The sequence below is a fragment of the Lissotriton vulgaris genome, chromosome 10 (assembly GCF_964263255.1).
Source record: "Lissotriton vulgaris chromosome 10, aLisVul1.2, whole genome shotgun sequence".
Taxonomy (NCBI): domain Eukaryota; kingdom Metazoa; phylum Chordata; class Amphibia; order Caudata; family Salamandridae; genus Lissotriton; species Lissotriton vulgaris.
Genome location: NC_141698.1, coordinates 173,417,490 through 173,423,489, shown reverse-complemented (window position 1 = coordinate 173,423,489; position 6,000 = coordinate 173,417,490).

Genomic DNA, 6,000 nt, shown 5'->3' with positions numbered 1-6,000 from the left:
AAGAAAGGAGCTGAGATTGGCAAGAAAGCCATCTAATCATGAGCAAGGAGTGACTCTGTGATGTATCATTTACAATACTGTCTATGACAGATAGTTGAAGCTGCATGTAGTGATAATTGTAGCATTTAGCTTCATATAGCTACAGCATTTTTTGGTGTGATTACATATGGGCAAACAGTTCGTTGAACAGCTATCTATTTCATTGCTGTCACGTTAATGCCTCGGAATCCAGTAGGAAATGAGTAGCAAAATTCATATTTTACAAAGGGCTACAAAAAAATTTATGTGCAACTATGTTCTTTCTTGAAGTGATATGATATGCAGCCTCTGAAAAACATGCGTTTATAATGACAATTTATGACACAGTGGGTTGTTTACTGCTTTCTTTCTCTCCTTTGAGTTGTAAAGCAAATTGCATTTTTGTGACTATTGTCCTGTTTTTTGTTATCCTAGGACTAAATGGCATAGAAGTTTGTGTTATGTTTAAATCTGCAAGTAGTGTTCAGATGGGAAGATCAGGCAGTTTCTGAAAGGATGTGTGATTTGGGTAGGGTGTGGACTTTGTGCTCATATTTGGGTGCTATTGATGAACCCTTTGAAGAATATTGATGTTGCGGTGCTTGCGGCAAATATTTTGTAAAAGTTAGTTATTTGCAGGATGGGTTCAGGCTAAAGAGCCAAACTGAACCCACCTGCTCTGGGGCATTGGTCTTTGTTGCTGTGAGCAGATTTCTGGAACCAGGTTTCCACAGGGTTGCTGTGTCCATCCATGTGGGCTGCTGTAACCTGAAAGCACAGATCTTCTCCAGAAGTCCAGTTGCCCATTTATGTATGCCTTCATCCTTTTTCTTTCCAGCAAGAACAAGCATTGGAAATGCAATAGGTCTCGCAGCATTAGAGTTAGTGCTTTTAGAATTGTTTATGGGTTTTTTTGTAAATCTTTAGCATTTTTGTTTCCTGTAGCCAATGCTAAAGAATTAAAAAAAAAGCCATAAACATTTCTAAAAGCTCTAACTCAAATGCTCCGAGACCTATTGCACTGTGTGAGGGTGAGGGGTTGAGGGTGAGTGAGGGTGAGTGAGGGGTTGAGGGTGAGTGAGGGGTTGAGGGTGAGTGAGGGTGAGGGGTTGAGGGTGAGTGAGAGTGAGGGTGAGTGAGGGTGAGTGAGAGTGAGGGTGAGTGAGGGTGAGGGTGAGTGAGGGTGAGGGTGAGTGAGGGTGAGGGTGAGTGAGGGTGAGGGTGAGTGAGGGTGAGTGAGGGTGAGTGAGGGTGAGGGTGGGTGAGGGTGAGGGTGAGGGTGAGTGAGGGTGAGGGTGAGTGAGGGTGAGTGAGGGTGAGGGTGAGTGAGGATGAGGGGTTGATGTTGAGGGGTTGAGGGTGAGTGAGGGTGAGTGAGGGGTTGAGGGTGAGTGAGGGTGAGGGTGAGTTAGGGTGAGGGGTTGAGGGTGAGTGAGGGTGAGGGTGAGGGGTTGAGGGTGAGTGAGGATGAGTGAGAGTGAGGGTGAGTGAGGGGTTGAGGGTGAGTGAGGGTGAGTGAGGGTGAGTGAGAGTGAGGGTGAGGGGTTGAGGGTGAGTGAGGGTGAGGGTGAGTGAGGGGTTGAGGGTGAGGGGTTGAGGGTGAGTGAGGGTGAGGGGTTGAGGGTGAGTGAGGGTGAGGGGTTGAGGGTGAGTGAGGGGAGGGGGAGTGAGGAGTGAGAGTGAGGGTGAGTGAGGGGTTGAGGGTGAGGGGTTGAGGGTGAGTGAGGGTGAGGGGTTGAGGGTGAGTGAGGATGAGTGAGAGTGATGGTGAGTCAGGGGTTGAGGGTGAGTGAGGGGTTGAGGGTGAGTGAGGGGTTGAGGGTGAGTGATGGTCAGGGTGAGTGAGGGTGAGGGTGGGTGAGGTGTTGAGGGTGAGGTGTTGAGGGTGATTGAGGGGTTGAGGGGGAGTGAGGGTGAGTGAGGGTGTGGAGTTGAAGGGGAGGCGTTGAAGGTGAGTGAGGGTGAGTGAGTGAGGGTGAGGTGTTGAGGGTGAGTGAGTGATGGTGAGGCGTTGAGGGTGGGTGAGTGAGGTTGAGTGTTTGAGGGTGAGGCATTGAGCGTGAGGGGTTGAGGGTGAGTGATGTTGATAGTTGTTGAGTGAGGATGATTGAGAGTGAGTGTGAGTGAGGTGTTGAGGGTGAGGGGTTGAGGGTGAGGGGTTGAGGATGAGGCGTTGAGGGTGAGTGAGGGTGAGGGTGAGTGAGGATGAGGGGTGTGAGGGTGAGGGTGTGTGTGAGGGTGATGGGCTGTGGGGGGTGAGGGTGAGTGAGGGTGAGTGAGGGTGAGTGAGGGTGAGTGAGGGTGAGTGAGGGTGAGTGAGGGTGAGTGAGAGAGAGTGAGAGTGAGTGAGGGGTTGAGGGTGAGGGGTTGAGGGTGAGTGAGTGAGGGTGAGGGATTGAGAGTGAGGGGTTGAGGGTGAGGTGTTGAGGGTGAGGTGTTGAGGGTGAGGGGTTGAGGGTGAGGGGTTGAGGGTGAGGGGTTGAGGGTGAGTGAGGTTGAGGGTGGTTGAGTGAGGATGAGTGAGAGTGAGGGTGAGTGAGGAGTTGAGGGTGAGGTGTTGAGGGTGAGTGAGTGTGGGTGAGGGGTTGAGGGTGAGTGAGTGTGAGTGTGAGGGGTTGAGGGTGAGTGAGGATGAGTGAGAGTGAGGGTGAGTGAGGGGTTGAGGGTGAGGCGTTGAGGGTGAGGCGTTGAGGGTGAGGGTGGGTGAGGGTGAGTGAGGGTGAGTGAGGGTGAGTGAGGGTGAGGTGTTGAGGGTGAGTGAGGGGTTGAGGGTGAGTGAGGGGTTGAGGGTGAGTGAGGGGTTGAGGGTGAGTGATGGTCAGGGTGAGTGAGGTGTTGAGGGTGAGGTGTTGAGGGTGATTGAGGGGTTGAGGGTGAGTGAGGGTGAGTGAGGGTGTGGAGTTGAAGGGGAGGCGTTGAAGGTGAGTGAGGGTGAGTGAGTGAGGGTAAGGTGTTGAGGGTGAGTGAGTGATGGTGAGGCGTTGAGGGTGGGTGAGTGAGGTTGAGTGTTTGAGGGTGAGGCATTGAGCGTGAGTGAGTGAGGGTGAGGTGTTGAGGGTGAGGGGTTGAGGGTGAGTGATGTTGATAGTTGTTGAGTGAGGATGATTGAGAGTGAGTGTGAGTGAGGTGTTGAGGGTGAGGGGTTGAGGGTGAGGGGTTGAGGGTGAGGCGTTGAGGGTGAGTGAGGGTGAGGGTGAGTGAGGATGAGGGGTGTGAGGGTGAGGGTGTGTGTGAGGGTGATGGGCTGTGGGGGGTGAGGGTGAGTGAGGGTGAGTGAGGGTGAGTGAGGGTGAGTGAGAGTGAGTGAGAGTGAGTGAGGGGTTGAGGGTGAGGGGTTGAGGGTGAGTGAGTGAGGGTGAGGGATTGAGGGTGAGGGGTTGAGGGTGAGGTGTTGAGGGTGAGGTGTTGAGGGTGAGGGGTTGAGGGTGAGGGGTTGAGGGTGAGGGGTTGAGGGTGAGTGAGGTTGAGGGTGGTTGAGTGAGGATGAGTGAGAGTGAGGGTGAGTGAGGAGTTGAGGGTAAGGTGTTGAGGGTGAGTGAGTGAGGGGTTGAGGGTGAGTGAGTGTGAGGGGTTGAGGGTGAGTGAGGATGAGTGAGAGTGAGGGTGAGTGAGGGTTGAGGGTGAGGCGTTGAGGGTGAGGCATTGAGGGTGAGTGAGGGGTTGAGGGTGAGTGAGGGGTTGAGGGTGAGTGATGGTCAGGGTGAGTGAGGGTGAGGGTGGGTGAGGTGTTGAGGGTGAGGTGTTGAGGGTGAGTGAGGGGTTGAGGGTGAGTGAGGGTGAGGAGTTGAGGGGGAGGCGTTGAGGGTGAGTGAGGGTGAGTGAGTGAGGGTGAGGGGTTGAGGGTGAGTGAGTGAGGGTGAGGGGTTGAGGGTGGGTGAGTGAGGTTGAGGGTTTGAGGGTGAGGGGTTGAGCGTGAGTGAGTGAGGGTGAGGGGTTGAGGGTGAGGGGTTGAGGGTGAGTGAGGTTGAGGGTGGTTGAGTGAGGGTGAGTGAGAGTGAGGTGTTGAGGGTGAGGGGTTGAGGGTGAGTGAGTGAGGGTGAGGGGTTGAGGGTGAGGGGTTGAGGGTGAGGTGTTGAGGGTGAGTGAGGGTGAGGGGTTGAGGGTGAGTGAGGGTGAGTGAGGGTGAGGGGTTGAGGGTGAGTGAGGATGAGTGAGAGTGAGGGTGAGAGAAGTTGAGGGTGAGTGAGGGGTTGAGGGTGAGTGATGGTCAGGGTGAGTGAGGGTGAGGGTGGGTGAGGGGTTGAGGGTGAGTGAGGGTGAGTTTGAGGGGTTGAGGGTGAGTGAGGGTGAGGGGTTGAGGGTGACATGGGCGTCCCAAAAGTGGGGACCCCGGTCAATTGCAGCCTCTTATGTGCCGTTGGAGGACGATGAAGGCATCCCACGGGACAGGTTGTTCAACGTCCTCAGCCCAAGAGGGTCAGCAGCTGTTTGCGCTCACACGTGGGAAATGGGGCCTCCTCTTCTGAGAGGCAGCTTTATAGTACTTTAAGGAGTGGAACATGGTAATAAGTCTCCCTCATACAAAACAGAACATGATACCAAGTACCACATATCTGCGAGGAATGCGTGGAAGGACTTACTACATGCCCTTATCAAAACCCTCTAAATTCTGTCTGCATGCATTGCCCCCTCCCCCCCCAATTTCTGTTAAGCCAGGGATAGTTTAAAGCACATAGATAAACATCTCCCACGAAAAGCAGACGGACATGATACACCCAGAAACACCCACTAGATAACAAATACAATTTTAAAACACTATAGCAGGTTCCCCTCCAGTACGGTTATTCAGTGGTTAGGTTCAGAAACGTCATGGCTCTCAGTAAATGCATTTGTTACAAACTGCCACAAAACGCTTAGAAGATCAAAAACATGGATGGACAAAATGAGGCCTAATAACAAAGCACTCCCTACCCTATATCAAAGCAAAACCAGCTGAGCGTTTGTGAAACGGGCGCAGAGATGATCGTATTGCCTATGTTACTGAGATGTACAATTAATTGCGAATATGTGTTTTGCCTCATTTGTTTAATTTATTTCCACAAACTGGTAATGTCGAGAATGCACCGGCCTCTCTTAAACAACAAGCTGAAGCCCGGTGACTGACAGAAAGGGAAGAGGTAGGGGGCAGTGGGAGCGGGAGCAGAGAGTCAGCAGGGAAAACACACAACAATGAAAGCATAGCCACACGGCGCTTGTGAAAGGGTGCCGCGCTGATAGAGCTCACACATCCAGTGTTCCCGGAGACCAGTCATCAACGTCCGGGGCAGCTGCGAGGAGCAGGGCAGGCACAGACAGCAGTGCCCCCCTGGTCTGAGCCAAGCAGCGCAGCCTTCTCTCTGGCCCGCCGTTATAACGCAGAAAGTGTTAACTTTGCCTGAAGAGTCATGTTTGGCATACTACAAGACAAGTTTAGAAAAATAACGCTGGCTGTTAGGGCGTTAATAAAGCATAGCCACACGGTGCTTGTGAAAGGGTGCCGCGCTGATAGAGCTCACACATCCAGTGTTCCCGGAGACCAGTCATCAACGTCCGGGGCAGCTGCGAGGAGCAGGGCAGGCACAGACAGCAGTGAAACAAGGGAGAGCACAAACTAGAAGCCATGTTGACGTAAAAGTAACGCAGCGCGGCCGAATGAAATTTCAAGTCGGGTGGGGGGCGGGAGAGAAGGGAAGTGAGCGAGTGGGAGGGAAGCGCTGGTGAAGCGTCGCCCTACAAGAGCCTGGTTGGGGCGGGAAGGGGAGGAGTAACGCAGCGCGGCCGAATGAAATTTCAAGTCGGGTGGGGGGCGGGAGAGAAGGGAAGTGAGCGAGTGGGAGGGAAGCGCTGGTGAAGCGTCGCCCTACAAGAGCCTGGTTGGGGCGGGAAGGGGAGGAGTAACGCAGCGCGGCCGAATGAAATTTCAAGTCGGGTGGGGGGCGGGAGAGAAGGGAAGTGAGCGAGTGGGAGGGAAGCGCTGGTGAAGCGTCGCCCTACAAGAGCCTG